The sequence below is a fragment of the Otolemur garnettii genome, unplaced genomic scaffold (assembly GCF_000181295.1).
Source record: "Otolemur garnettii isolate 467f Iridium unplaced genomic scaffold, OtoGar3 scaffold00060, whole genome shotgun sequence".
In the NCBI taxonomy this organism is placed as follows: Eukaryota; Metazoa; Chordata; class Mammalia; order Primates; family Galagidae; genus Otolemur; species Otolemur garnettii.
The window spans coordinates 8608041-8630182 of record NW_003852455.1 but is presented as its reverse complement, the minus strand read 5'-3'; the positions used below and the strand labels follow the sequence as shown (position 1 = coordinate 8630182).

Below are 22142 nucleotides of genomic sequence, written 5' to 3'. Positions count from 1 at the left end.
CATTGTTGAAGTTGTAGGATGCTTAGAGTCCCATAACATTCAAAGTACAATGCCTTTTTCAAACAGAACAACAACTGTGATTAGCAGCATGAATTAGCCTTCCATTTAATAGAGTAATTTCATGCAATGCTTCAAAAGGAAAATAAATATTATTTGATTGCTTTGGATGAATCAAATTGTACTACATACATGGCATAGGCTTTATACTTTATTTGGGTCATAATAAAAGATTTTCTTTGCTATGAAGAATTACTCACTTTGGCCACTCTTGTGACTAGAACACAGGGAATAGATATTATCTTCAATAACTTTCAAGGTAACTGTCGTGAAGTTGGACTGAATTTGGGAGATGTAGTGAGTGTATGTACTGATGGTGCACCTTCCGTGACAGGAAAACATGAAGGGTTTATTTCACAGATTAAAAAATGTGTTAACAGATGCAGCTACTCTCTCATTTCTTTTCATTTTATCTTACATCAGCAAAAGCTCTACTAAAGCTACTATTTTAAGTGACACTTTGCAACAAGTTGTAAGTATTATTAACTATGTTCCTGGAAATGCAACATAGCATTGTCAGCATTGTAACAGGCTAAAGTTGGGCAATGAGGTATTCAGTGTGGGTTTGCCCTATCATTCTAAAGTACACTGGCTATCACAGGGATAAGTGTTAGCCAAAATTTTCTCTCTGTGAGAAAGGATATTTAACTTTTATGAAGAACAGAATGAGTAATGGAATTAATGAAAGAAGATTTCTATAGGAATACAGCATTTTTGTGTTATGTCAAGTAAACATGACTTGCATATTTCTTTACAAGGTAAAACAAAGTCTATATATTTATGTGGCAAAAAATCCAAGTATTTTGAAAAAAGACACTTCTTTTTCAAAAGGAAATTTTGGATGAAACTTTTCCCCAGTTAACAAAGGTCATCGATGAGATATATATGAATCAGATGAAGGATATGCAGCTGTTATAGAGCTATTATTGGAGAATACAGTGAAAGGTTCACTGACTTTGAGAATCATGACATCACACTCAAATTAGCATTTCAGCCTCACCTAGGTGATATCATCAAAGCATCTAAAGAACTACAGAATTGATTGAGCTCCCATAGATGACATTTTGAAGTCACTGTTTGATGCTTGGAAAGATCAAATTGAAATATGAAAAAATGCAGAATACCTATGCCTTTGGCAACATGCCTGAAAAATGCTTTCTTGTTTTTCAATCACTTACTGCTGTGAATCTACATTCTTCTGCCTAACCCAAATCAAGATCCTCTTAAAGTCATAAATGACTGGTACCCATGTCTAGGAGAGCAACTGAAACTGTGGTCCCTCACGCTGCAACCAAGTATCCAAATACATTCTAAGAAAAAGCAGACACAACAAAGTTATTACAAGGCTAGTTAACTTTACAATTAACAAATAGTTTTCATTTTTTAAATTATTAAGTACATAATAATTAGATTTTTAAAAAATAATGTACCTTTAAAATATATCTAATTGAAGTATCATGAATACAGCCTTCCAACATGAAAACCTTCCCTGACCTTGAGCTATACAAAAGCTATTAGGTACAAGATTGTAATGGATAAGCAAGAAAGGTGGGACCCCAGCCACAAAAGCTAAGTCTTTTGTGCCACCACTGGGGGCCAGTAAGTCCAGTCCAGAATGCTGCTATTGACCTTCAGGCCACCAGTGTGTCCTCCTTAGACTAAATGACCCCTGCCTCATCAGAAATTCTGTGCTTCATTTAGCCTCTGAACTGGTAAACTGGCATTTTTCTAGCATGAAGTCTGCAAATTTATACAGCCTAGCCATCTGGCCCAAACCCCTGCACATAGCGAGTTTTAATAGTATATTGAGAAAAGTGAACGTACACATGAATGGCAAATGAGAATGCGGCTTTTAGTTCGGGTTAGCACTGATGACAACATGGGTGCGTTCACCCGGCATTTAATTTATGACTTTGTCACTTACTCTGCTGAGTGCCTCACCAATCATGTTTATCTTTTGTGATTAACTTTATAGAATGCTCTTGCTAACATCACACTCTCTAGGGCAATTCATAAATATTTCTGGAGAAGGAAACCAGTGATCTTCCTCAGCACACTGACAGAATAGTTTCAACATAATTAGTAGCATGTCTGGATCCAACACAGCCCTCTTACAACTTGTATGATACAGGAAATGAATGACTCTAATTACACCTTATTAAATCTTATTAATCCTCATTAGAATCATATTATTCTTTATAAGTGGGTTACTGGGGGGAAAATGCTGGTCAAGTCCCGTTATACCTGATAAGGATGGGGATATCCATTCTTACTTTATGTGATACTACTACTTTTTTCATACTAAACAGTACTCAGAATGTGATTTATGTTGAAAAATTTAACATAGAGCGAGTGCATGGTTATAATAGGATCTGATCTTTTTAAAGCCCTAGAACGAAATATCTTTTAAGAGCTCATGTTTCCCATGTCAAACCACACTGGTTGCAAAGAGAAAAATATTTCATTATTGTGTGAAATAGGTGGATACTCACGACCTTATCTCTGCCTGAGCTCATATTTTTGTATGTGTAAATGAGAAAGTTAAGAGGAACACAGATAGAGAAAGGTTATGTAATTTGAGCCTAGAAAACTCTTAATTAAAAAATGCTGCACATGGAAGGTGCTCAGTAAATAAATCCAGTAACTTGTGTGTGTGTTTTCTTTTAATTTCTTTCTTTCTTTTTTTTTTTTTTTTTTTTTTTGCAGTTTTTGACTGGGGCTGGGTTTGGATGTGCCACCTCAGGCATATGGGGCCAGCACCCTACTCCTTTGAGATACAGGCACCACCCTTTTTAAATTTCTTTCTTGAATTCTTTGGTAAAAGAATTCTACCAAAATCCAAACTTAGTAGAACCATGTTTTGGGAGTTTTCATGACTGGGTAATTTATACTGTGCTTTCAAAATTCACGATTAGGTCCCGATAAAGGTCAGGGTCTGCTCATTGGGTGGAAAGATAAAAGGGATTAGTTAGGTGACCTGGGTGGGACTATTGAGTTCAGGTGCTTGTGTATTCCTATTTTTTCCCAGAGTTTGCCTCAAATAAAAAAAGGGTTTCTGCTCCAGGCTGGTACTACTGTGCTTAATGGTGTCCACCACATACACCAAGGTTGGCGGGTTCAAACCCAGCTCGTGCCAGCTAAGCAATAATGACAACTACAACAGAAAAATAGCTGGGTGTTGTGGTGGGCACCTGTAGTCCTAGCTACTTGGAAGGCTGAGGCAAGAGAATCACTTAAGCCTAAGAGTTTATTGAGGTTGCTGTGAGCTGTGACAGCACAGTACTCTACCGTGGGGGCAAGTGTTGAGACTCTATTAAAAAAAGAGGAGGGCGTGGCTATAGTTGGTCCTATCTAACTCAATTGAAGATGTAGTAAGTGGGTGAGAAAGAGCTTTCGGGATGTGCTGAGGTGAGAGATTATTATTTCAGCTATGAATGGGATAGTAATACAAGGAAATGGGGTCTCAGGTCTGCAGTGCCTTCCTGGCAATGGCTGCAGCCCATTATAAATCCTTGGCACAGGAATGGTGGTTCTCATCCTTGCTCACATTTACAAATGTCAGAGGAAAAAAATCCCACTCAAACCTTCCAAGAACAGGCTTGTCTTTATTCAAACCAGTTCACCCAGTTTGCGGGCTTTTTTGGAAGCCTATGGCACACAGCACAGAGCAAGCTTTCTGGGTTTCCACGTAGAGCTAAGAAGCAAACGTTAACTTCTTCAGGCGTTCGTTTATTTGTGCACAGGACGAGGAAGTTGCCCTCAAGCAACTGACTGTCATTGCAATTCAGGGTTCACTGTCAACCAGAACCTTCCAGGAACTGGCTCCCGGGCCAAGACAAGTAATCACTGGGTGGTCATCGCCGCCCGCAGACATCGAACCAGGTCCAGGTCTCAGGGGGCGGGAAGGAGTCAGGGCCCTGTCTGGAGGCTGGAACCAGCCGGGAAGCAGAGCACGGTCGCGGGTTCTGCTTCTGGTCTGCTGAATGTGTTATCCTGTGCAAGTCACTTCTCTTCCAGGAGCTTCAGAGTTCTCATTTGCCAACTGGACGGGTTGGATGGAAGTTGGTCTTTGCCAGCTCTGACATCCTGTAAGTTTGGAGTCTTGCTGGGAATCCAGGGCGAGGCTCACGCGGAAGATCTCGGAACGGGATCCCACAGCAGGATCTGTTCCCCTCAGGCTCAGCGCCCCAATCGGACGCCGCGACAGTAGTGCCAGGTCCCCCTATTTCTCTAGCAGCACCTCCACTCGGCCGCTTCCTCCTACGTCTCCTTCCTCTTCCTCCAGTACAGGCAAAGCCTCCACATCTCCCTTTCCCTTCCTCCTTTGCAGGCTCCCCGCATTCCCGCGTCTCCCCGGTTTCCTCCCAGGAAATGCAATGCCCTCCTAGCGCCCACCTTTTGGCAAAGCCGCTGCGGGCTGCGGTCCCCTCCCCCGCCAGGCGAGGTCCGCACGGCGGCCCCGCGGGCACACGCCTTCCCATACCTTACATGGACAAATGTATGCAGGCAAAGTCAGGAATTCAGGCCCCTGACGTCAGCCTCCAGCGCTCAGGGCACCGCACGGGAGACCGAGGGGAGGGGGTGGGGACGGTGGGGAGGAAGGAGGGGGAAAGGCACCAACCAGCAGCCGCTCCTGCCCTGCCGAAGTTTCACTTTTTGTCTGTGGGTTCGCTCCCGGGCCCCGCGCGAGCTTTCCCGGGACAAGTAGCTATAGCGAGCGGGGGAGAGCCGGGCGCTGCAAGGTAAGGGTTGGCTGCGCGGCCCCAAGACCGGGCGCTGGGCGCGGGCGGTGCGCTCGGCCGGGCCACTGCGGGGCGCGGGGCAGGGCCTGTCCGGCCGGGGACAATGGGAGGGGGAGTGCCCCGGCACCTCCTCCTCTGCCTCTGCCTCCGCCTCCAGCCGCCGCCGCCGCCGCCGCTGCCCCGGCTGCCTCCTCCCCGAGGTATTGTCGCAAATCCTTCCTTCCCCCCACCCTCCGCCCGCGGGTGCCTCGGGAACCCCCAGCCCTCCCCGGGCGCGAGCGCCTCCGGGGTGGCAGGAGCGCGGGGTGTAGAGCTCAGGGCGCGCTCCCTGCTCGGGCCACCAGGCCCGCGGTGCGGAAGTGCCGGCCGCGGCCCAATCACGGGGTGCACAGCATGGGGGAGGGGGGCCCAGAGTTTTGGGGGAAGCGTTCACCCCGGGCTGGGTGGGACTGGAGCCTTTTCCTGAGCGCCCCCTGCTCGGACTTTTCTGGGCGCCCAAGGGGCGGGGCCACGCCCATCCGCTTAAGCTTTCGCGGAATCACAGTTGTCACAGTGGAAATGGCCTAGGGACCCAGTCATCCAAGTCCTTCCATTTTACAGTTGAGGCAACAGAGGCCCAAAGAAAGGGAGGGTCTTCCAGGAAGTCGTTTATTTGAGGCTAAGTCATAATTAAACTAGATGGCTCCAGACTTCTAGTTTCCTTTTCCTAAGAATTTCTTTAGTCCCTACTGTGTGGCAGGCAGTGTGCTGGGTGTGTTGGGCCTTCTGAGACTTTGCCCTCAAGGAGTGCTCATTGGAACCTGGGAGGCAAACTTGACCCTGGAAAACAAGGGCTAAGTGGTGGGGAAAAGGGCGCGCAAAGTTTTTGCAGGGGGAAAAGTTTTATTTTCTGGTCCCTAGAGAGGGACCAAAGAATCAGGGTTTTTGAAGGATGGGGAGTTGTTTGAAGCCAGCCAGGGGCGCGGAGGAAGACCATCTCTGCGAGAGAACTGCAGAGCAGAGAACGCTAAATTGTGTGGGGATGACACTGGATGTTCTCACGTTGGAGGTGTGGGGTTTGGGGTGGGGGTGGTGGTGACGGGAGATGAGCTAATCAGTGGAGTTGTGCCTGAGTGCTTTGACGGGGCAGTGGCTCTGGTACCTTGGGGTCCTAAGAGAAAGGAGTATTCTCTCTGGCTTTCCTTTTCTTAGGAGGTATCCCCTGCCCACCCCCCACCCCCAAATCAGTTAGTGAAAACTCAGGGCCCTCTCTGAGTTTCTTAAGACTCACTTAACTTTGTTTCCAGTCTCCTTTCTCTTTCTAGCTCCTCTTCCTTTTCTAAATTTCTTGCCACCCCACTAAAACTCATCATCACTTAGGTGTGAGTGACTTAATGGCTCACCTCTCCCTGAACAGTGCATTTTAGGAAAGCCTGTAAGTCAAGGGAGGGAAAGTGTGCCTGGGAAGGAGCACCTTTCAGAAACTAGGTAATCCCCTTTCCCCTCCGCTCCCTCCCTCCCTCTAACGGATAGAAGAAAAGCTCAAGGCCCCAGAGGGTGGTGGTGACTGGGAGAAGCTTGGAGAGGGCAGTGTCTTGGTGTTAATCTTGGAGTCTACAGTGAATAATGGTGGATGGTGAGGGGCCAGACCCTAGTAGCATTCTCTCCATCCCACCCCGAGCCCTTTTCCTTGCAGAGCGCCTCTCAGCACCAGGGGACAGTTAAAGGAAAGTGTGCAGTTTGTATTTAATTTTTGTACGGCAGCCTCTAAACCCAACACCCAAGCCTTTGCAGTGTAGAATATGGATTCTAGATGGGATTAGCTGTCTGAGTGGTAGGGGTATAAGCCTGGGGCCTTAGGGTCAGGCAGTCCCCCAAAGTTAGGCTCCTTGTAAGAGATACAGGCCTAGAGTTGGTTTTGGGTTGAGGCGGAGGGAGAGGAAGCAGAGCTGCTGAGCTCATTGCTATGGCTGAGACTGAGTAGGACCCTTCTTTCAGTGACATATTCTGGGAGGGAGGTGATCCCTCCATGTTCCAGGAAGTGGTGGGTGGGAGAGATGGAGACTTGGTGATGAAAGTTACAAATGCCAGGCTAAGGAGTTTGGGTAAGACTGGAAGTTATCATTTGAGGGTTTTTAGCAGGTTGGCACATGGCTTAGAGGGGGATTGGCACTGGGAAGCATCCTGCTGCCAGATTCCAATGAGAGAAGTGATAATTTGGCCTAAGAATATTATCAGTGAGTATTTGTTCATTTACTTGACATATGTGTAAGTTGCTGAGTACCTATTATGAGTCATTGGCAAATATGAAAATTTTATAGCAGTTTTCTGTATTTTATTTTATTTGAGACAGAGTCTCACTTTGTCACCTTGGTAGAGTGCCATCGGATCACAGCTCATAGCAACCTCAAACTCTTGGGCTCAAGTGATTCTCTAGCCTTAGCCTCCTGAGTACCTGTGACTACAGGCAGCCACCACAATGCCTGGCTATTTTTTAAAGGTGGGGTCTCACTCTTGCTCAGGCTTGCCTTGAACCTGTGAGCTCAGGCAATCCACCCGCCTTGGCTTCCCAAGTGCTGGGATTACAGCGGTGAGCCACTACGCTCGGCCCTTAGTTTTCTGTATTTTATTGAGACAAATTGCTTGATTTCAGTTTGAAAATACATTTTTTTCTTTTTAACATTTTAATATCACTGAAATCTGGATTGTCTTATAGTCATGGATGTGTCATAGTTGAACAGATTTTTCATTCTATGTTGCGAAGGACACATCTTGGAGTTGGTGGTTTAAATTTGATAAAATGTGTTGATCCTGTCCTTTATTAATGTACATTGCAGTTTACAAAACACTTTCCCGTCAGATATTCAACTGGGGTCTTAAATATCCCCCAAGATGCTGCCATCTCCGTTGTAAGCTTTGCCCAAGGTCATACAAATAATTGGAGATACGCTCAAAATTTCAACCCAGAACTTGGGCAAAGCTTACAATGGAGATGCTGCGTTAAATGGAAATAAGAAAGGAAGAAAATGGCAGATAACACGGTAAAACCAGAGGTTGGAGCCTGCTCACTATGAAGAAACTTTGCTAGGCCCTGGGTGGACAATGAGGTTCTTGTCCTTGAGGATGAAGGAGCACATGGAGTGTGTGTGTGTGTGTGTGTGTCTGTGTGGTTGGGGTTGGGGGATGCCTTACAGAAATTAATGCACACTTTCCTTTAACTGTCCACTGGTGCTGGGAGGAACTCTGCAAGGATAGGATAGGCTGGGGTAGCGAGAACCCCATTGGGCGTTCTGTACATATCAGTGTATTAAGGGCTTCCCTGAGGGGTGGTGACCTAGGTGAACGGGTAGGAGACTATGTAGGTGGAAGGACAGGTGAGAGAAGGCCCTGCTGGGCAAAGGCAGCAGCCTCTGCAGATGGAGGAAGTAGACGCTTTATTCTGGAGGCTGGGTTATGAATGGCCCGTGTAAAGAGGACTGTGGAAAATGGAGAAAGGTGAGGACTTCTTTTTTTTTTTTTATATTAAATTTCAAGTAATGGTTGACAAAGGGACCATTAAATGATTCACAGGAGAACAAGGCTCTGGAATCATCTCTGAGGGATTAGGTATTTGTATGGTAATACAGAAGGCCTTGTAGCACTTTTAGTAACTTTTAGCTTGAGTAAACCTAGGACTTTGACCCAGGGCAGTAATTAGAAGCTCAGAGCTGAGTGGGTGGGACTTTTCCTGGAATATGGCTTAGGAATGCTCTGCCTTGCTGGAAGAAACTTGCTTGAGGTGAGGATGGGGGCAGATGAAGTGGTCCTGCTGCGTGCAGGAAGTGGGTAGCTGGGTGGACATCACTGCCTTGAAGATGCAGAGGAGGGGAGCACATGAGGGTCAGGGGAAGGGAGGAGGGAATTCACTGTGTTGTGGGAAGCCGTTCTGGGCTGCTCAGAGGCTTGGGAAATGCTGGTCACAGAAGTGGGACTGGTAGGTAGATGGGGCGACTGAAGGGTTAATGAGGTTAATGCTTGGGAGCAGGTGAATTACACAGTTGAGGCTAGAAAATGTTTATCTTCCTTTTTCTTAGAAATAATATAATTTTGAAACATTTTTGAGTGCTTACCATGTGCTTTTGTAATGATCATAAGGATTCATTAGAGTAGGTTTTATGATTATCAGTTTCATTTTGCAGATGAGAAAATGAGTGTGTTGAAGTAAAGTTACATAACTACTAAGTGACCTTTGCTCTTTTGCCCCATTTATAGCCTCTTCACCACTCTTTTCTGTGTTTCCAACCACCAACAATTCAAATCAGTGTTGTTTTTTGGTGTTCTTCCCTAGAATTTAATTCAGCCCACATCCAATTGATGATTTACTTGGGTGAGCAGGCTTCTCAGTTCCACACTGGTGCTGTCATAGCCCCTCTTCACTGTGTCCTCAACCTTGGGTGCCTTCTCTTCCCAGACCTAACTGGAGAGGATGGAATCTCTTCCAAACGACCTGCCCCTCCACAGGGCCCTTCCCCAGTCCCCTGCAGTGATCTGAGCTGAAGCCTCCCTATAAAGAGACAGCTGGAGCAATTAGGTAACACAGTGGGGAGTGATAGGGTCTCTATCTCAGTCATTGCCCTTTATCTTGTGGCTCTTCTGACAGTGCTAGATGTTCTCTTGAGTTGAACCAGGCAGCTCCTTTTGGATCCTGCCCTCCTCTGGGTCACACTGAGCTCTTCTGCTAAAGTCTTCTGGCTCAGAGCTCAGAGGGATCTAACTGCAGGCCTTTCTATCACCTACCTGCTTCAGGCGGGTCATTTGCATTTTGATGACCTAGAGATTAAGGTGTGGATGAGCTGCTTGTTTTTCTGGCCAGAGAAGACAGACCCCAGGAATGCTACCCAGCAGGTGAGTAAGATCTTGTTTTTCTGATCTTTGAGTCCCTCTTATCTCTGTCCTCTAAAGATACTTAGTAGCTGTTTGTTAAGTGAATGAACAGTGTTTATTGACACAATATAAGCAGGAATCAATCACCACTTCATCTTACATATTTGCTTGTCCGCTTCTCTCCACCATAAAGACACTTCTTGAGGATTGCAGCGATGTCTACTTTGTTAATGGCCGTATTCCCAGTGCCCAGAAGAGTACCTGGTATGTTCTAGGCTAAGGTGACCAGATTTTAACATTGGTAAAGTGGGACACCATTGACGGTTCTTAATTAAAAATTTGGTCTATATGGAGCAACAAAAATTTTCATAGAATGCAAAAATAGTATTGTAATATATATTTTTAATTTCAACATAAGTACAGTGTACAAATATAATACATTAAAAAAATTATGCATAGGGCGGAGCCTGTGGCTCAAAGGAGTAGGGCTCTGGTCCACCTGGGCGACCTTGCCCAGGAGGGGAGTAGGGAGTTTATATATATATAACTCCATTTCCAAATGAAGTTATATTAACCTCTTCATTCCCAAATGGAGTTACATTAACCTTTCAGCAGCCGAAAACCTATATTTCCTTCCTGTTGTCCCACCGTTCCCTAGCTTGTTGTGCATTCTTTCCAAAAATTGGGACTTTTTAAAAACGCTGTGGGACGCAGGGCAAATTGTTAAAAAGTGGGACGTCTGGTCACTTTATTCTAGGCGCTCCAGAAATATTTGCTTGATGAAGAGAGGGAGTGACTGAAACCACAGGATAGCAGTCATGGGGGGTTAGGGGGCTGTTTTTCCTGCCCCAGAATCCTAGGCCTATGGAGTCCCAGGACTAGATTCAGAATCACTGTGCTCCAGCTGTCACAGCTCCGGTGGTGTTGGACAGTCCTGCCACCCTTTGCAGATTGGCAGGACCAGGAGTGTGGTGGTCAGGGTTGCTGCATCAGCTGTGCTAAAACTAAGTGCACTTGCACTGCTCTTTCACATTTCCCTCACACAGCCCTTGGTTATATTGTTCTTGAACATTCCTCTGTTTTCTTAACCCATGCCTTTGCTTATGCTGTTTTCTCTACCTGGAGTTTCTAGTCTGTCTATGCCTGCTGTTAATCCTATGAGCCTTTAAGATCAAGATCAAAATCAGCCTTGTAGCATGGAGCGATTTCTAGATGCCTTGACTCTTGCTACACATGTGAGTGTGACCACATATAACCAGTTTCTTGTATTAAATTCAGTACGTGTGTACAAAGTGATTCCTCTGTGCCAGACAGAAATGGTGGGTACTGGCTTACAAAGAAAATTAAGGTAGGATCTCCCTTCAAGGTTTTTCATTCTAACGTAGAAAAGAGGCTAAGCTAGAATATAATAAATCAATAAATGGATACAATGTAGAGCATCCCAATAAAGTGATGAGCAAAGCTCTTCTGGGAACACTAAGGAAAGAGTAACCAACCACTGAAAGCACTGGTGAATGTTTACAGAAAAGAAGATGTTTGGAGGAGTGACTAGGAGTTCACGTGGTGGCCAGGGGTGGAAGAGCTTTCTAGGCAGAGGGACCTTGGTATATGTGCAGAGGCCTGAGGCCTAGCGGTGTTGAAGGGAGCATAATTGTGTATTTGGAGCTCTCTGTGAGAGATAGGTCAAGTTAGGGAGGGTACCATGGCAAAGACCTGGTAGACGGAGCTGAGGACAGTGGCAGGCGAGCAGAGGAAGGAATGCTTTTCTTACTGTTTGAGAAAAGGAGTTTGTCCTTGGATCTGTGTTTCAAAGTAAGTGCTCTGGTGGCAGAATGATAGCCGGTTAAGACCAGAGGCAGACACCCAGCTTAGGAGGCTGCTGAAATGTTCCAGAGGAGATACAGGCCTTATCAGTTTAGCAGACTGGAGAAGGAAAAATGGATTCCAGAAACTATTTGCTGGTAGCATAATATCAGGTGGTTTATTTCCTACTTTTGTCCTTCTGATTACTATGTATTTGCCAGCTCATCAGTCTTGGCTGGAAAAAACTATTTTATGGACATGATAGCTTGTGGTCAGCTAGAAGCCACAAGCTGCTAGGCAGCTCCTGCTGTATCTGCATGGGCTGGGGCCTTGCAGGTCAGAGTCATCTGACCTCCATCTTGTGCAGATGAGGAAACCGAGGCTCAGAGAAAGGGGTCAGGCTTGCTCAGTCACACCCTTGTCAGCTGAGCTGGACTTGGGCCATAGCCCTTACTCCCAGGCCAGACTGGTTCCCGGGTTATTTTTCATTCTCTTTCTGCTGCACCTGACACATTCCTTCCCCAGCCCCTCCCCGCCCTCCAGGCACTTTGCTTTGGAGAATTTGTGGAGGGAATATGACTCGAGGGTAGTGAACCTCGGGCTTGAACCTTGGGCTTTGCACTTTGCAAAGAAAGTGATTGAGATCGTTCAGTTTGAGTGCGGTGTGGTTGGGGGACTTAGCTATGTGACTGCCATGGCAGTTACCTGCCATGGGTGTCTGCCACTGATGCTTGTCTGCAAGTACTAAGCTATAGCTCCATGCTAACTCCAAGGTCCCCTGCTTGTGACAGCTCCCTGCCCCCACTACCCACAGTTCTCTTTTTACTTTTACTTCTCTTTGTTTGCTTACAGGTTTTAGGCTGACAGTCTTAGATCCCTTGCAAGGTAGATCCTCCTTTCTTTTCTTTCCCTCTTAAACCTGCCCATCACAACCCTTCTCACGGTATCTATTTGTATTTCATGACCTTCATAGTACTTGATGTAGCAAATGCATTTGATAAGTCTTTTTTATTACTTAGTTTTCTCTGTTGCAATCCAAGAGATGGGTTGGTTGCCAGGATCAATTTTGTCTTGCAGATAGTGGGTGGTGAAAAAACCTTCCCACTGGGGCATAGGACCTAATGGGCAGAGTGAAAATTAGACTGTCAGCTCTGACACTCCTGTCCTGCTCCTTTTGCAAGTGAGTGTATGGATGTGAATGTCCTTAGCAAGCCCTTTACACATGTGAGAAACTCTCATGATTATTTCACTAGTAGTAATGAGTAGCATTGTCTGCTTGTATCTGAGACTGTAAGGCAAGGTTAAAAGTAAGATTTGGGGCTCGTTGCCTGTAGCTCCGTGGCTAGGGTGCCAGCCACATACACCAGAGCTGGTCAGTTTGAACCTGACCCAGGCCTGCCAGACAATAATAGTTACAATAAAAAAATAGCTGGGCATTGTGTTGGGTACCTGTAGTCCCAGCTACTTGGGAGGCTGAGGCAAGAGAATCACTTAAGCCCAAGAGTTTGAGGTTGCTGTGAGCTGTGACGCCAAGGCACTCTACCAAGGGCGACATAGTGAGATTCTGTTTCAAAAAAAAAAAAAGAAAGAAAGAAAGAAAAGAAAAGAAAAAGAAAATCAGATTCGGGACTGTGGAGCTGGAGGACCTAGTTCCCCACGCTACTTCATGTTGGCAGTACCTGTGACTCGGTACTGTCACAGGGAAAACTCAGACTTGTGTTTGAGCCAACCATGTTCCCTGTGATCCTAAGCAAGCTCTGGAACATCCCTGAGCCTCACTTGTCTTTCAGTAGAGATCATATGTCATATGCCTTTGTGAGAACCAGGAGAATTTCTGTGACAGAGCTTCGTGGACAGTCATGCAGTATGTCCCTGCGGCCAGACTGGTTCCTGGCCAGGCATCAGGCCCACTGTGACAGTGCCTTACTCTGCTAGTGGGATCGTGGTATTTAGACACAGAAAGCTCCTAGTTCAAGTTCTAGCTGTGCTGTGTAATAGAAGGTGCTCCCCGGGGGTGGTAACAAGTACTATTTCGTTTCCCAGCTTACTCATTTTTAGACTCTTATTAATGAGGGCATGACTGTGGGCATAGTGTGCTCCAGAAAGCGGGGGGAGTGCTGCAGGCGTCCACTGGCATTTCTGTGCTCTGCAGAGAGGAGGTTTGTCACCAGCGAATGGCTGTGCAGTCACCCTTCTCCTATTGTGACTGTTCCGTCTTTGGGGTTATGTTTGTACCTTTCTGCCCTACAGGGTTTGCTTCTCTGCAGTAATTGCTTGTGTTGTGGCCTTGCAGCACAGTGGGAGGGCCCCTGTGATTCACATAGAAGCCTGAAGATCAGGGCAGGCCAGGGGACTGATTTAAAGTAGCGCTTGGGTCTCCCTCCACCCCAGTGTGCATGCTTATCCTGCCATAGCACTTGGCAGTGCTCCTTAGTTACTTAGGCCATCACCCAGCAGTTGGGCCACCACCTTGCAGGGGTCATCAGAAGGCACAAGTACCTTCCCCTGTTGGTGGAAGATGGCTGTGATGTATGTACTGTGAGTTCTTTGGCATTTTTAGAGAACATTTTTGTATGTCAAGGAATCAGTGTCCTTAAAGTCAGCCTCTGTGTCCTTATCTGTAGAAATGGGTACAGCAACAACACCTGCTCCACAGGCAGGGTGACCATACTTTCTGGTTTACCCAGGACATCTCTATTTTATGCCTTTGACCTAGTAGTATTAATAGTGTCCCCTTTTACCCTTAGAGGTATTCTAATTTAGAAGATAAATTATGTGGTCACTGTACTTATAGGTGAGTACTGAGTGGGGCCGTGCAAGCAATGTGCATGAGCCAGGCCTCAGGTAGGGACTGAGCAAACATCTGCTATTCTTGTTAGAGCAGGTGCTAGGTAGGTGCTCAAGAAATGTCTGTTGAATGAACCATTTTTATAAAAGTAAAGTTCAAGGATGTTTGAAGGGGATGTCAAGATTGTAGGCACTTAGTGTTTACTGATGTTGGTAAAAATATGTTAATATGTATCTAAAACATAAAAAAGTGCCATGAGAGAGGTACAGGTGAAAGACACTAGACCATCTGAGTCTGTTGGAGCTGGTACAGAAGCTTGTTGGAAGGGCTGGGCCTTGGGTCCAACACTGGAGCATGGGAAGGTTTAGCTCAAGGTGAATAGGTGGCCAAAATTGCTCTGGCTAATGATAGCAAAGAAATAAACTTGAGTCTTACTTTAGCTGGGTTCCTGTATCTATTATTTCAAATCCAGCAGCTCATCTTGATGATGATCTCCAACTATAACTGTGGAAGCCCAATGCCGTACCAAATTCTGTGCCAAGAGGTCAGCAGAGTCACCTGCCCCCTTGCTTTCTAATGAATTTCCACTGAAGCTACTTCTTATTTAGAATCCAAGAAGAAAACAACTCGGTTGGCACCTATTGTTTTCAGGAACTGCAGTGAGGAGTTGCCACCCAGAGGGTGGGGTGTGCGGTGACTCACGGGGAAGGAAGCTTTGCAGGGATCAAGTGGGTAAGCAGCACCTTTTCTTAGAATGAGGTGAAAGGTAGGTCAGTGTTCCAGGAGCCCATCATTTCCACTATGGAAGTCTCTCTTCTTGGCGATAGCCTAGCAGCCTCACTTGGAGAATATTAGGGTCCCAGGAGTGACAGCTGGATAAGACCCTAAATATATTTTGGCCATCAGTTGGACACATTCATGGATTTATTTGTTTGAGACCAGGTGTCAGGTGCGCCTGTGAATGAATCAGTGAAAGTGTAATCTGGGTTCTGGGGATGGGAGCATGAATCCAGAGTGATCCCTGCTTCCAGGAGGACTATAAACAATCAAATCGTCTTGCACAAGTTTGTGTAAAATATATCTGATGGTCTTGATCAGATGGTGACTAACTAGGCACCTGGAGAAACTTCCCCGGTGAAGAGATTGTCACTTGATCGGGCATGGAAGGATGAGTTGGAATTTGGTGGGCTGGGGAGGAGAGGATGTTTAAGTGAGGGAAATGACAGACAGTAATGGAGGGGGGAGTATGTGGTGCCTGGGAAATTGGAGTTATGGTGGAGGACTGCATAGCAGAGAGGCCATGGAGAGAGGTGGGTGGAGGCCTAGGTGGAGAAAGACCTCGATTGCTGTGTTGAGAAGTTGAACAGAGAGGACCATCAGGCAGGCCAGTGAGAGGACTAGACCTGTGCTGTGGGAACATATTAATAAGTGGATACGGGGTGCTGGGTTGATTAAAGGAGAGAGTTCTAGAGATAACAAGAGACAAGGCAAATGATAAAGCAAAACTGAATTAGGATTGAGGCAGTAGATCTGAGGGATGATTCGCAGGTAGAATAGAAGTCACCTAATCTGCTCATTTTACCTAAGAGGAAAACCAGGCCCTGAGGGGGAGACATATGTGAAATCCATAGCCCTGGCCCCAGCGTCACTCTGAGGTGATCCTGCCCTCGGCCCAGTGTTTTAGAAGGGTGACAGAATGAACACGTAGTTCTTGAAAGAATCCTTTATCTTGTGAGGATTCCACGAAACCTCTTAATTCTGAATGAAGTGAGATTGGCTCTTTCTGGAGTTACTGAATCCCTAATCATTGGCAATATTCAAGCAGTGGCTGACTGGTGAAAATCCAGGCATTGGTTGAAGCTGACGCAGAAGGTCTCTGAGGCGTGTCAACATTGACTTTTTCTTTTTTTAAATTCCTGGGAATAGGTATGTACACCAATCTTATCTGGGTGTCCTTTATCCATTTGGCTCCTGAGGATTATTTTAGTCATGTCAGACAAAAGGCAGAGAGAGATTGGGCTGTAAGCACTGTGGCCTGTAGTTCACTTAGGGTTGGGGTGGGACACACATTCTGGTGCCCGATAAATAAGGGGCACACATTCTGGTGCCAATAAATAATTACCTGCTCACCGGGGAAAGCTTGGTGGCCTAGGCCAGGCTGTATGATCCTGATCAAAATGGAAACAACCAATACAGTGCGGCATTTTCTGCGTGTGCCATTTTTATAGGGCTTTACAGTTTATGTGTTTTCCTACAAATTACAGGAAAGTTGTCTCAATAGTCCTGCCAGTAGTTATTGTTATTATCCAGGTTTAATCGGGAACTTGAGGCTGGGAAAGGTTAAGAACTTGGCCGGTGCTCTTTGGAGGTTGAACCAGGACTTACGTTTCCTCTTGGTGCAGTATCACATTCTTCTTGTCCCCTTCCTGCGCACATCTCTGCGTCGGTTTCTGGCTTTTGTTCATATTCCTGTATGTGGTAAGAATTTAATACGAATGAATTAATAATATAAATGCATCAACAACTGGCAGTTTGAGCTTTAAGAATATATTAAGTACTAAAAAAACTGAGCACCTCCTTGGACTTACCTGTGTAGCCATTACTGTTCTGTCCCTTGGACTGTGTGATTATCTGTCAAGGATATGGTAGAAACTGTTTGGATGGTTTGGAAAGCCAGAGGTTTGGATTCGAATCATGACTCTGCCACTTGGTAGCCAGATAACCTTGTACTGGCTACTTAGCCTCTCTTAACTTCCAACTCCTCATGTGTAAAAGGGTATGATGGTGTCTTTCCCCTTACAGGACTGTGGAAAGAATTCTATGGGTGGTGTAGGGAAGCCCCAAACCCTGCTACGTAGTGCCGCTGAAAAATGTTCTCTCTGCTTTCTTTGGGTTCTCTGTCAACCCAATCAGCTGGCCTCTGCCCTTTTATTTCCCCATAGAGTATGACCCATAGTAGACATAAATGTTTATTGACTGGCTAAATAGGTTTAAGTTCTTTCAAAGGAGAATCACAGGCACAAACAAATCCCAAATGTTTCTATTACTTTTTACACATTAGTTGCCATTCAGCCTGCAGAAAGACTGCTGATTTGCAGAGTTATTAGTGGTGTATGAATCTACTTGTTTCTCTGTATCTTCCCCAGAATTTAATTTTGTAACTTGCACTTGTCTTTGCTGAATTAATAGTAAGAAGTGAGATTTCATTATTGCTTTAATTTGCATTTAAGTACTGAAATTTTTTTTCAAGTAGCAGTTTTGTGTTTGTGTTTCTCTTTATATGAGTTGTCAAGTAATTGGGCTGGAGAAACTTGATATGAAAGGGCTAAAAATGTTTAACATTCCGAGTTTTGGGGCAGCACCTGTGGCTCGAAGGAGTAGGGCACCGGCCCAGATGCCGAAGGTGGCGAGTTCAAACCCAGCCCCCGCCAAAAATTGCAAAACAAACAAACAACAAAAAAAACAACATTCTGAGTTGTGTAAACCTCATGCTTTGTCATTTGTTTAGTCTTGTTTACTGAGCACCTACTGTGTACAAGAGGCTGTTCTGGGGTCTGCATGTACTACAAAGAAAAATAAAATAAGGTCAATGATCCCCCCCCTTTAACCTCCTTACAGAACACGTGTGGTACCTGAGGCCCAGAAAGGAGAGGTTAATTACCTACGGTCACAGCTTGTTCAGTAGCAGAGCCAACCATTTATTTGAACAGTAATGATTTTATTTTATTTCTTTTTCTCACTTTGTCACCCTGGGTAGAATGCCATGGTGTCATAGCTCACAGCAACCCCAAACTCTCTGGGCTCAAGCAGTGTTCTTGCTTTAGCCTTCCAAGTAGCTGGGACTACAGGTGCCCACCACAACACCCTTCTAATTTTAGAGAAAATTTTCTTGCTCAGGGTGATCTCAAACTCCAGAGGTCAGGCAATCCACCTGCCTCGGCCTCCCTTGCAATCATAAGCCACTGTGCCCAGCCTGAACAGTAATGATTTCAAATGTTTTGTATCGCTCACTGCAACCTCAGAGTTGGGCTATGTTCATCCCGCTGCCTCGGCCTCCAGAAGCTGCTGGGATTACAGGTGTTTGCCTCAGTGCCTGGCTGGGTTTTTCTTTTTTCCATTTTTTTAGGAGTCAGGGTCTCACTCTCGCTCAGGCAAGTCTCCAACTCCTGAGCTCAAGCAATTCTCCCTCCTCAGCCTCCCACAGTGCTGGGTTTACAGGCGTGAGCCACCACACGGGGCTATGCATAGGTTTTTTTTAAATTAAATCATAGCTGGGTATATTAATGCAATCATGGGGTACAATGTGCTGGTTTTATATATAATTAGAAATGTTTTCATAAAACTGGTTAACATAGCCTTCACGGTATTTTCTTAGTTACTGTTTTAAGACATTTATATTCTATACCTAGTAAATTTCACATGGTTTTTAAACTGTAGAGACATCCGGGAAATTTCAGTGTTATGTTAAATATCTCTAAACCATCTGCATTGAAAAAGCAGAATACTGACTTTTGGTTTCGAAAATACAGACACCTGGCTCTTCAGTTTTCTTAAATATAATTCCTTCCTACACTTCTCTAGTGTTTAAATTGACATTCATTTTTTTTTAATGAATAAACTTAATATTAGAACAGGACCAGGAAACAAAAGAACCCCAGTCCAAGCAGTGTTCACAAATTGAACCTTTTCCAACATGTTTTTGGTAAATGAGAAGGTCTGATGACATATTTCCCTATCAAATAAAATAGACAATTTAGATTTAATAAGGCAGTTATCTTCAGGTAATAAAAATTCAACTAACTTGCCATAACTATCTTGTTTAAAGTCAATTAAGAGCCTTATATTCTTCACTTGCTGGGTAAAATTTAATAGAACTTCAGTTTAGCATTTATTGCTTATTTAATTTAAAATTAAGTTAATCACCACAGTTGGTAACAACCACTGAGTATTTAATTAACATTCAGCAAACTACCTTATTAAGCCTAAATTAGATACAGACAGGTCTTGTTTATACCTATCAGTTTGCAAACACCACTTCCCCCACCCCATACCCCAAAGGGCCTTTGGTTTTCCTTTCCTGATTCGACACCTTCATTTTCTTCTGATTGAGACCCAACTTGGGCTAAGGAGGAAGAGAAGAGACCTGGGTCCATGATGTTCCCGAAGCTTTTGGCTTTGGGTATAGCTGAGAAACTTTTTTATCCCTTCTCCTTCCATTCTATTCCATTCCATTTTCCAAGACTTGAGCACATTCTCTGTGTGAGGCCTTCCTGTAAACACTGAGGAAGATAGGGAAGAGGTCACCTTGACATTTTTGGTTTTGTTCTCTCATCTTACAGATGAGAGGACTGGGTTTATTCATAGAGCACATACTTGGTGGGCCGCAGCGTGTAAGGCTCTTTGCAGGGACCCGTGGTGATTCAGACAAGGCCCTGCTCTTAAGGACGACACAGTGGAGTGTGGGCGTTGTGGGGTGCTGCTGCAGGAGCAGGAAGAGCCCTTAGCATGCTGTGATTCCGTGACAGGGTTTCCCAAAGTGCTAAGGCTGTTCTATGAGTAAAAGGGTCCTCCTGTAGCCCCAGAAAGTTTGGAAAGTCCAAGGGAAGCAAAACTAAATGAGTGTCTTTATCATTGGCTTCTCTGGGTCACTAGTAAACTAACACACCTTATGACCTTTCAGGTTGTTAGTTGATCGTAGAACCCACCTTTTACCCAGCATTTCTTGGAGCATCATTGGTGATCCAATGTGCTTTGGGGAAAGCTGCTGTGGTCCATGGATCCCGTTCTCCAGCCTGTCACAGCCCCGAGGGGTACTCGGTACTCAGACGTTCACCCTAGTAACTGTGACACAGGGCAGGATTCTATTTTGTTTGAAAGGCATGCTGATAAAGTGGGTGATTTTAGATATAGGGACTTTTGGCTGGGGTGGAGGATATGAAATCAGGGCAGGCTTTCCTCGTAGAAAAGAGCTGGGCTTTGTGGGAGATAGACTTTGTATAAGCAGAGAGGCCTGGAGGGCTGCCAAAGAGTCCCTGGGAACAGAGCTACTATGAACTTTTGACATGACTGATTTGGCTGAGACACTCTAACACATTGACATAACTTAGACCAATTTTTGTTAGAGCCTGAATCTGGAAAGGTAAGAGGCAGCAGACTTTTTGATGCAGAACTGTCTGCTTTGGGCTTTGTTCCAACTGAGTGAGTGCTGAACTGATGGTTGGTTCACTTCTGTAAGGCATTCTGATGCCTTGTCTGGGGCAGAGCCTCTGCCTCGTGAATACCAATCTCTTTGAAGAGGGCGTCTCGCTCCTTCGTGGACAGCTTCTTCTAGCAAGTCTAGTTTCCATTTACCCCGTCACGTACCACTTCCTCCACCTTTCCTTGCCCCCTAGCTTCCCTTGTTCTGGTGAATCACCTGTATCTTCGTTTTTCATTCTTATTCATCTGTATCATTCTGTTCATCTACGGCTGTGGTTCTCAACTTTCCTAATGCCACATCCCTTTAATACAGTTACTGTGGGTTGCTACTCACAGGTTGAGAACCGCTGATCTAAGGCAAGCTACCTTTTAAAATTCTTCCCCCAAAGGCACCCACTTCATTGGAAATAATGCTACCACCTTTCCCTTCTCCAGTAGCAGCCAGCAGATGGAACATGCTAGATGAGTTGAAGGTTGATCTTCAAATCTATTTCAGCATACCCTGGGAGGTTCAACCTCAGGTTGTGTTCTTTCAGAGCCTCTTAGCAATGCCTGCCTCTTCCATATCTGTTTTAAAAAAGCACAGGCAAGGGAGTGGGGGAGATCAGGGTTCTATTTCTGCTTCTGTTTGGGGCACAAGTCTTCCTCTATCTGCCTCTCAGTTTATCCATCTTTGAATGCTGAAGTTAGACTAGGTGTACTCTTTGGGCCTTTTCAACTAGAAAACATTAAGTTATTATTATTATTATTTGAAACAGAGTCTCAGTCACCTTTGGTAGAGTGCTATGGTGTCACAGTTTACAGCAACCTCAAACTCTTGAGCATAAGCAATTCTCTTGCCTCAGCCTCCTGAGCAGCTGGGACCACAGGCACCCACCATGATGTCCAGCTATTTTGGGGTTGTAGTGGTCATTGTTTGGCAGGCCCAGGCCAGGCTCGAACCTGCCACTTTTGGTGTATGTGGGTGGTGCCCTACTCACAGAGCTACCAGCACCGAGCCAAAAACGTTAAGTTTTAACATGTACTAAGTCAATGTAAGCTGAGGCCAACCTGGATGGTTTGATCCCACATATATTTTTGAGACTGACGAGGTGGGAAACCATCTGCCGTGAGCCCAGTTCCATGCCCACACGTGGTAGGCGTTCCTGGAACATGGGCTCTGCTGCATCCCGACTCCTTCGGGTTCATTTTCTGTCTATTGACCGTTGCTTTTTAGTCACATTGTCTTCTCTGCCACCCAAGCTTCTCTCTTTTTCATCTATGCTCTCACTGCTATCAACTTTCTTTTATCATTCCCCAGCTAGATAGCTGCTTGTCTCCTCATTTTCCTTTCTGGCCCTGCCTGTGAATGGGGTCTACTCTGGAACCTTCTAGAGGCAAAAGTCTACTGTGGAGGGGCCAACAAGGGGGTGGTGGTTTCCTTTTCTTTTCAAGAGACCGTTCTTCAGAACCATTTCTTTACTGAATGAATATTGTTGTTTGATGAGTGAGACCAAGTCTTGTCCACAAGCAGTCCACTGTGGAGGTGAGAAGTGGATGGATGTGCCTTGTTTGTGACACCTGATGGCAACCAGATAATGAGGCAGGTTCTGAATTGGAGAGGAGGGGTTCTTGCTTTCTAGGACTAGGCAGAGCACTGTTAAATGTTCCCGGCGTGGATTATTGATTCTTGAAGTATCTGGGGAAACCAGTCACTTGGACAGCTTAACTTT

The 22142-nt window shown here is 45.4% G+C and overlaps 1 protein-coding gene across 6 annotated transcripts in view; it reads left to right on the top strand.

Annotated features, from left to right (window-relative positions):
- The first annotated feature begins 3839 nt into the window (after positions 1-3839).
- The window catches only part of LPP (LIM domain containing preferred translocation partner in lipoma), a 686984-nt gene continuing 668681 nt past the window's right edge, over positions 3840-22142 (top strand). For 2 of the 6 annotated variants that reach the window (XM_023514821.1, XM_023514815.1), the window contains exon 1: positions 3840-4799. The gene's annotated coding sequence lies outside the window, so the exon portion shown is untranslated. The other 4 variants (XM_023514819.1, XM_023514816.1, XM_023514818.1 and 1 more) reach the window with 4 other exon arrangements.